At 37.6% G+C, this 10,034-nt stretch overlaps 1 pseudogene; it reads left to right on the forward strand.

Annotated features, from left to right (window-relative positions):
* Positions 1 to 4,061: 4,061 nt before the first annotated feature.
* On the forward strand, positions 4,062 to 4,170 carry LOC143609344 (U6 spliceosomal RNA; annotated as a pseudogene).
* Positions 4,171 to 10,034: the final 5,864 nt, after the last annotated feature.

A 10,034-nucleotide genomic window follows, 5' to 3' on the forward strand; every position in this document is an offset into this window, starting at 1 on the left:
CAAGTAGCAATCACTTAAGCGAGTAGATCAAGATCCTGCCTTTTTCTTATTATCAATCTAAGCATTCGAATTAAGGTAGGAGTTATGTTTAAGTTATTTGAATTATAGCTTAGACTATCAATCGAGGCTATGACCTTTAATCTTGATCGTATTTTACAAAATCATTCACAATCATGTTTTCATAAACGTTACTTCATAATGAAGTAATGTTAAAAAAAAGAGATATTTTGACGGGCATGTAGTAACTGGAAGGGGGATATCATTGGTAGTAAGTTTCTTGCCTAAGGAAAAGTAATTCACATAAATCCCAATCAACCGAGGGACCTGTTTACTTACCTGGAGAAACTTACCAACATGATAGAACCTATTAGGCCAAAGCATGTTATATCAAACGTCACATAAAACAAGTGTTTTCATTCACAATCAAAGATAAACGATTTAAAGGTTAAGCTTACAATCATAGCTTAACATCATTCAAAACATTCATACGAACCTATTTATGTATAGGTTAATATCATTCACAATCAATCAATCGATCAGTAAAGGTTTTCAATACCGACGGTACAGGTGAATATGTCAACCTTTTTAATCAGTCAAAACATATTTATACTCAATGAGACGAACATGTGTTTGTCTTAACGAGTCAATCAATGTCTACATGAGATCGCGTAATCTCTAAAACATTATAATACAAAGTAGAGAATAATATCAACTTAGACCGAATACGCATGTGTCTAGATCCAAACATAACTGTTAAAGCCCAATCAATCAATCAAAGGCAATGAAGCCACAGGCTGCAACGGTCATGACCAGTTCTCAGTTTAGGGCCGTTTGGCTCGGGGAATACCGTTGTGTGTGTTGGGCAGTGGTACATATACCGGAAGTAGAAATGCTTCCGCTAAGATTGTCAAGAAAACTATATTTGTATTATAATCATCATTCAAAATTTTTATTGAGTCATACGTGTTCACCAGCATATAGCTAACGTATTTTTCCAACCCATTGCAGGTAATTAAGCGTAAGTAGCATTAAAAATGATTGGAGTCTTATTGAAGATAGAAGCGCATACATGATGGCTCCGTTTTGATATAAAATCCTTGTAATATGAAAACAATCTTTTGTAAACCAATACTCGGGTATTTAATTCCTGAGTAAATTTTCAATGTAAATTAATATTATATTCAACCTAAAGTCTTCCGCTAAAATTAACCATAAACTCTGATATATTTACAAAACAGGTACCAACTTGTGGTCACACGCCTAGGCCCTAAGTCAGGGTGTGACAGTATGCAACTTTGACGGCTCATCTACTGGGGTATGGGTACAACCAATGAACCATCGATCATACTTTTGTAACATCCCAAAAATTCTTGTAAATCCGAATGACGCGAGTGTAAAGTTTGTAAATTAATTTCTCGGGATTTGCTTGGGGGCTCAGGAACCTATGGGCATGTCCAAAGAAGTATTTTATTTAATTAGGAAGCAAGAAGGATCAAATTACAAAGTGCATGGGCTTAAAGTGAAAATTGATGATATTATAACCAAAACTCTCCCCCTAACCCTAATATAGCTGCATGATTCCAAGGCCCCAAACCCTTTGAATTTGATCCATTTAATTAAATTCTAAACTGCTGGAGGTTGTTCAAGGTGTGTACTATACTCCCATGATCTTTAATTTTATAATCCAGGTTGTTAAGATGGCCAATTAAGCCATTTCTTGAACTAGGGATAGATTCGGATTAAATTCGTTTGGCACGCTTCCTGAGGTACAAAGTTGGATTTTTTGGTGTCAAAATATTCCCAGGTATGTCTAATATATCATACTAAAAGTTCATGACCATTGGAGTTTTTTTGATAGGTCAATTGATAAAAACCGATTTCTAGGGTTCTTGAATGTTGAAATCGTTACTTGTTGTCATTCGGGGTACTATTTGAAGGATTGGTCAACCCGATCAGTTTGAGGGGTCTCGTGTTAGTATATGATCAGTAGGAAAATTATTTTTTTGGTTAAAAGGGCTGGTTTGGTTGGTTATTCCTTAATCAGTTTGTAAAAGCGCGTAAAAATCAATTAATTGTAGATTAAAGAGGAAAAAGATGAGATTTCAAACCCCATCAACTTGGGTGGTTAAATATTGATGGGTAGGCTTTTATAATGCCAATTGGTATCAAAATGGTGCTGGTTTGGTTGGTGGTTGGTTAATCGGTTCGTTAACGCACGAATTCGACATAATTAACGTAAGACGGGCATAGTTTGGGAACCGTTGGTGGTGATTAATTGAAAAGGGAGTTTTGGGTAATTCATGGACTCCTAGGCCTAATGTAGATGAATATGAATGTTGGGTGTGGATTTGGGTCAATCCAATCTCGTTAGGACCTCTCGTAAAGTGAGTGAGTCTTTGATGTCTAGTTAGTGATTGTTGGGTGCTTTAACTTGACATGCTTGTGGATTGTGAGTGACTAGCTAGAGGATCCAGTTGTGATGTTTATGTTGTTCATATCATGTGTGTTTCATGATGCTCCTTCCTAAGTGTATTACGTTTTGGGCTAGCATACACGTTTTATGACGATTTTATCCTTTTGAAGCATTTGGATGATATTGCATAGTTTATCTTATTTTTACTATCTATGCTTGGAAGTTTGTATTATTTATGATTTTTTTTATTTGTATATGTGTGTGTGTGGCCACCACAAGAATGTTTTTGTTAAGCAGTGATCGGGTCGAAGAGAAGAAAAATTCCTTGATTTCCCTATTGGGGTTTGAAGTGAGGAGTCCTGGGACAGGAAGACTGTCCTTGGGGCGAATAGATGTTTAAAATTCCCCTAACAGTTTATCTGTCCTTGGGGTGAAGATTATTCGGGTCCTTAGCTTTGTGTTTTGGACTTGAGAGGATGTGACCCGTGTTACGTGCTTGACTTAAGAAAGTTTATTTATTTATTTATTTATTTATTGATGTTATTTATTTATTTTTACGGAAGTCGTCAGTTAAATACCTTGGTCGGTCTTTAATAAATTTTGATGATAAAAACATGAACTCACTCAGATCAAGTTGACTTTGCGTGTATGTTATAATGATTTCAGGTTGAACGTGGATGGGATTACTGCTTGGAGGTGCTCAAGACTACCCGAGGTCCCGAGGCAGTTCTAGTCGAGCTCCTTATTGTGTTACTATTTAAGAAAGTTTAAGTTTACATTTTTATGTGTTTAGGAGAATATTTGGATATTTTGTGAATTTTCCGCTGCAAGAACACTCTGTATTGAATTTTTAAATTATATGAAACCGATTTAACCTTTATATTTTAATTTGTTTGCAATGATTACCAACTGTAGGACTCTCGGATTTCGGGATCTTACAAGTTGGTATCAGGGCCAACGTTCGAGAGATCCGAGAATCCTTCGGTGCTTGGACTTGAATAGTTACGAGAGGGACTAGAATCGCCAACCGCGGGTAGCTGCACTCCAAGAGGTAACTGTTACATTTCGATGTATGTCAAGATGTTTCTTTCTTAATTGTTGATGTACTTGATAGAATATTAATGTAGTCATAAACAAGAAGTATTTAGAACGGGTAGTTAAAGTAAACAATTAATAACGCTTGATCAATGTTAATAGCAGTTTACTCTTACATTCCATGTGCTGAACATGAGTTCTGGTTTATTACGTGAAGATTCTATCGTCGTAGGATTAAGGTATGACTAATGAGAGTTTAGTTAGAGGAGGTCATATCGGGAGCCGTGGTGGTGGTTAACCATAACGGACTAGAGTTGTTAGGTAGGTTCGCCAGTGTTAGATAATGATAATCATGAAGAGTTGAGTTCGTTTTTGTGTAAGCCGTTGTGGATGAAGCTTTTCGTGTTGTGTTTAATAATATGCCTAAAATGATTGCTGAGGTTGTGAAGGTATTGGTGCTATGACAAGATTAAAGGGGCCGAGGGTGGTCGGAGGATGAAGGAGGCTACAGACGAGTCTTGGGTGACGTTATCTGGTCATGTTGAGGATTGAGGTTACGTTGGCAAGATTGATTCTCGTGGATACCCTGTGGTGATTTTAAGAAGTATGACCCTTCTCTGTACGAGAAATTTGAAACGATAAAATTGGAACGATACAAGGGAGATTAGCATGGCCCCTGCATAAGGATGACACGCACAAATCGAGATAAGATAGTTCAAACTATAGGATATATGGATGATAAGAGAATGACTTGGGAGGAAATGAGGAAATTGGTTATTGAGAAAATTATTATCACCCATGATTTGGACAAGATTGTGGAGGGGTTCGTGCCGTTGGAGGCGGGTGATTTGTCTCATTGGGAATACCCAACTAAAGTATATTCGTGTGGCCCATTTGTGTTTTAACTTAGTTACCCCCGGGAATGAGAGAATTAAGTGGTATGTTAATGTTTTAGCGGTGGGTGTTCGTGGGGTTGTGAGCTACAAATATGAGCACTTACCACTCAGTAGTGACGTTAGCGGGAATCTTTTATGAACGAGGAATGTTTATAGTCTTGGCATTGATGGTGATCGGCTTGAAGGGATAGTCCCGCTTTGACTACAAGGAAGTAGAAGGTCGAGACATCTGATGATAGGGAGTGTTCCGTGGATACTTGGCAGTAGAAGGACGAGGTGATGAGACTCTAACCGCACTTGTTTCCGAATCAGTGGGTTTCGGGGACGAATCCCAATGTAAAGGGGGTTGACTTGTAACATCCCAAAAATTCTCGTAAAACCAAACGACGCGTTTGTAAAGTTTGTAAATTAAATTCTCATGATTCTCTTGAGGGCTTGGGAACCTATGGGCATGTCCAAAGAAGTATTTTATTTAGTTAGGAAGCAAGATTGATCAAATTACAAAGTGCAAGGGCTTAAAGTGAAAACTGATTAATATTATAACTAAAACTCTCCCCTAACCCTAATCTGGCCGTATGATTCCATGGCCCCAAACCCTTTGATTTTGATCGAGTTAATTCAATTCCAAGCTTTGGAGGTCGTTCAAGGTGTGTACTACACTCCGTGATCTTTAATTTCATTATCTAGGTTGTTAAGATGGTCAATTAAGCCATTTCTTGAACTATGGACAGATTCGGATTAAATTCGTTTGCCACGCTTCCCGAGGTCAAACGTTGAAGTTATTGGTGTCAAAAGATTCCCAGGTAGGTCTAATATATTATACTAAAAGTTCATGACCACTGGAGTTTTAGTGATAGGTCAATTGATAAATACCGATTTCTAGGGTTCTTGAATGTTGAAATCGTTAATTGTTGTCATTCGGGGTGCTATTTGAAGGATTGGTCAACCCTATCAGATTGGGGGTCTCGTTTTTAGTATATGATCAGTAGGAAAATTATTTTTTTTGTTAAAAGTGCTAGTTTGGTTGGTGATTCCTAAATCGGTTTGTAAGAGTGCGTAAAAATTGATTAATTGTAAATTATTGAGGAAAAAGATGAGATTTCAAACCCTGAGAAACCCTAAATCGATCTCGGATCTAGGATGTACTAACAATTACAGATCTAGTTCATTGTTTATATGATTATATGTCGTATATATTAGTATTAGTTGTATATATGTGTATAGATTGAATAATTAATTAATATGAAGCTTGAGAGAACAATCGGGCAGAGGTTCGTTAATCTTATACTCAAAAGTTCAATAATGCAGTGGACGAACCCACTATAAATAGAAGATGAGACTTCGTTACACATCCTGTAACGAACTAGCCACCCACTTCATTACATACATTAAATAGATAAACTTAACGAAACACCCCCTGATTTGTTAAACATATTTAACGAATCAGGAGGAAGTTAACTTAAGGGCTAGTTCGTTAAACATCCTTAACGAACTAGCTTGTTCCACTAACGAACTATCTTAAATATAAATAAATTTTAAATTAAATAAATGATAAATACAAAATGATAAATACAAAGAATAGAGACGCAAAACCGTGTACTAACAGACACCCCCTCGTCTTGAGCTCTTTGTCTTTAACTTACTTGAAGCGTCTTGTCTACCAATCTTTGCAGCTGTGTATACCATGTTCATGACACACACGAACAACGCGTTGAAATTGCATTGCTCGGTCATAGTCTTCACGATGCTCAATCAATATCTTATTCATGAATAGCACGTCATTTTCGGTCTCCATTAAATTCACAAGCCACATCGGATCAATGATCTTTATCAGCTCGGTCTTTAAGCCTTTACCCAACACAATAATGGCATCGCCAGTTCGGTTGTCGTAGTACCAGCGGTTGAAAGATAAATACATGTGTTGATTCAATGTCTTCACCGGCACAAGCTTCATGGTCTTTGGCGGCTTTACCTTAAGAACCAGCTTCCTCCAACCTGTCCTTTGATCAATTTCATCGATACGATTACGTTTAGGGACCTGTGGTTTAAGGAAAACAAACCCATGATTGACATCAAACAAAAAATGTTTGTGAAACCAATCTGCATGTTGAACTCCCCCACAGCTTATAAAAGGATGATACGCCAAAGTCCGTACGTCCCATCTTGGTAAAGAAAGAACGTCAGTAATCTTCTCATAATACTGAACGCCCTTCTCCCATTTGATACTACATACATTTAAATCAGATTCAAACAACCATGAAATAATATCACCTTGAACTTTAGATACAGTCTTGAAGGAGGTCATCTGATTTGCTTGAGCTCGAGAGATAGCTTCAACATTATGCTCTTGATCCACATACCGGTATGCCTCAAAAATCTTACGAGAGTTCTTGTACCGATAAGAAAACCATTCTTGAATGTCAGCACCGGACAGATCGGGTTTTGAATCAAATCTTGTATCAATAACATTCTTGCTCTTGCAAATCTTCTCCAGATTGTCTTCTGCTGCTTTGACCGTTTCCTTAGCAAATACAGGAGCACCCTGATCAACATTAGAGTGTTGAAATACATCAGGGTATTCCTCAACAGTCATGTCCTCAATCTCCACTTCCTCATCCTCATAAATAAATGTTGTACTCATCTCAACAGTCGGATCATCTAATATCTCTTCGTCATTTTCAACTTCCACATCGTCCTCAGCCTCCAACAGAGTTAATTCATCATCGTTTAGACCAAGCAGTATGGAAATCTGCTCTCGTGTTAGTGACCTTTCAACAAAAAGTCCTTCCTCAATCTCATTCGCATTGACAATGCTTCTAACGACCCCCGCACCATCAACAAAAATGACAGTATCAGCTTTGATCATCTCAATGGGTGTAGCAGCAGTAGTATCATGATAATCGATGATCTGTTTTCCCGAATCACCAGCTGCACTAGTTCTAGCACCTGAAGCCGAGCCGTGAGTTTGTTTAGGATCACTTCCTCCAGTACCCGAAGCATCTGGATCTTCTTCATTGTTTTTGAGCTTCTTTAGTTCATCATCCTTGCATGTTAGCTGCAAAATAAGATCTTCCTGTTGTTTTATTTTCACCCCCTGAGACTCAACAATCTCACGGAGGGCCTTTGTCTCCTTCTAGCAGATTGATAAATAACTTACCAGCTTCTTTTGATTTTCCATCATGCGTTCTTGAGTCATTCGGTTAGAAGACATTTGATTTCATACAAATGAAGTAGACTCAAGACCATGTTCATCTGTTGATCATGAGACATATTAAGAAATGAAGAAGGAATTGGTTGAACCGGTCCTTGAGGTCGGTTAAGCCTCAAATATGAAAAATCCATTGGTGATGGAGGCATCATCGTCGGTGTAGGAGAAACCATCGAAGTAACAGTTTTAGGCCTTGGTATTGTAGATAAAACTAATTGTGGAATCATACCAAGCCTCGGATCCGATGTAAGCGTGGTCGTCAAAGTTAATTCCGGGGTACTAGTAGTAAGCGGCACCACCGGTCTTTGAGGAGCGGACGAACTTGGAGGTTGAACTCCAAATGAGTTCCAGCACCAGCCGACACTCGTCGCTTAGACAACCCTTCACCCACAAACTCTTTTTCTTTTCTTTTGCGTTGAGCAGCTATAGTAGCAGCTAAAGTAGCCTCAACCGCAGCTTGTTGTTCAGCATGGGCATCACCATCACCACCATTGCCACCATTACCCCCATTACCACCATTACCATCATTATCATCACCCTCGTCTCCATTGTTCCCACTTGGTCCTTCCTCACACTCAGAATCCGAATCATCGTGGATCCAGCGATCATTGTTAGGACATACATAATATGGATTCACCAGATGACCAATCAATCTTTTGAATCTAGGAGGAGAAGTTTGACGATATGACTTCATCCTTCGCATAGTGCCTGCCTTCATGTGATCCAAAATAAGTTCATCATTAACATATGTTGGATCGATCACCAAATCCCTAATTGCATCTTGAACAAACAATTAGATGAATCGAGGATACACTAAGAACTTTACGCGTCGTTTCCCAACATTACAATTTTCTTTGAGATGATCAAAGATCATTTCAGAGAAATTTTAGGACTTATTCAACACTAACGCAACAAATGCCGATTGGAGCATGATACGACATTCATCAAACCCTGCTTTTCGTCCACCAAGGCAGTGTATAAGAACAAGTATGCCTTGTTGTACATGGAGTCATCAAGGTTATCAGAATAAAATAAACGTCTAAACAAACCTATTATCAGATCTTTGTGGTACTCGCTCGGGTCATAAATAGTGTCATCGAACCTCAACACCCTTCGAACGGTCTCAACAGATACTGTTAGTGCACGGTTTTGCGTCTTGGGTCTTTGTATTTATCGTTAACGTATTTGTCTTATGCTTAATGTAATAAACTATTAAGTTATTCTCTAGTTCTCTAATGTAATGTCTAGTTCGCTAGGGGATGTTAGCGAACTCAGACTTAAGGTTCTTCCCTCTTATTCGTTAGGGGATGTTAACGAATCAGAGGATGATTTGTTAAGATATTTTGTTTTATTTATGTATGTAACGAAGTATCATCTGGTTCGCTAGGGGATGAAAGCGAACCAGTCCTATCTTCTATATATAGTGAACACTGTTCACGTTTAATTTAAGTTTTAGAGAGATAATTAACAAAACGCTGTCCAAACTCTCTCGATCTTCATATTAATATTATTCATACATACATACATACACTAATACTGATAATACATATAACATATATAATCAAACGTAATAATGTGCTAGATCCGTGATATAGGATTAATAGTACTCATACAGATCTGAGATCTGTTTATAGTTAACGTATTAGATCCGTGAACAAACAAGTGGTATCAGAGCTTTCGGGGCTCAATTACGTTTGATTTGATTGTTTATTTGATTTATTAGACAGATAATTAATATTAGTATGGTTAATGTGTTGTTTGATTGAATTTTGATCAATTTGAGGATAATTGGTTGAATTATGGAATGTATGGATTGGTTTTGAGGTCGGTTAAGGTAGTGTAAGGATTGGTTAAGTGGAATTGAGAATTGGTTTGATTTTGGATTGTTTCGGTATTGGTTTGGTTTGTGGCCGAAACAAAGTTGTTGTTTTGGGATAATTAAGCTAGTTATCGGAGATAATTGGTTACGAGGTTTGGTGTATTGGATTCGCGATTGTATTACGAGTGTTTTGGTTGGTTATTTGTGTGATTTGGTTTAGAATTGAGATAGTATTATAGATTTTATGCTTCTGGGTTTCTGGGTTTGATATTCATCATTTCCAGATTTCTGAAATTTTTGTTGAAGTTTGAATATTCATCATTTCCACTTTGGGATTTGTGTCATAACAACTTTTGTCACGTGGCATAAGGTATCAAAGTTTGTTACAAACCGTTGTAACAACCTAATTCGCTATAAGTGTGATTCGTTACACACTTTAGCTAATTCGTTACCCATTTCGCTAAGTTTTTTTCTTTACTGATTCGTTACTGAAAATATTCTGGTTCGTTAAGATGACACCTTACAATTCGCTAATCCATTCGTTAGTCAATTCGTTGGTTTGACTTCCTGTCTGAGTCTGATTCGTTGAATTGATTCGCTAAAGCTCAATCTTGATTCGTTATCTGAACAATCTTAGCTTCGTTAAGATTTGATTCGTTAATC

This window comes from Bidens hawaiensis, unplaced genomic scaffold (assembly GCF_021521415.1).
Source record: "Bidens hawaiensis isolate Kalapana, Puna unplaced genomic scaffold, B.hawaiensis_p1.1 tig00419547_1, whole genome shotgun sequence".
In the NCBI taxonomy this organism is placed as follows: Eukaryota; Viridiplantae; Streptophyta; class Magnoliopsida; order Asterales; family Asteraceae; genus Bidens; species Bidens hawaiensis.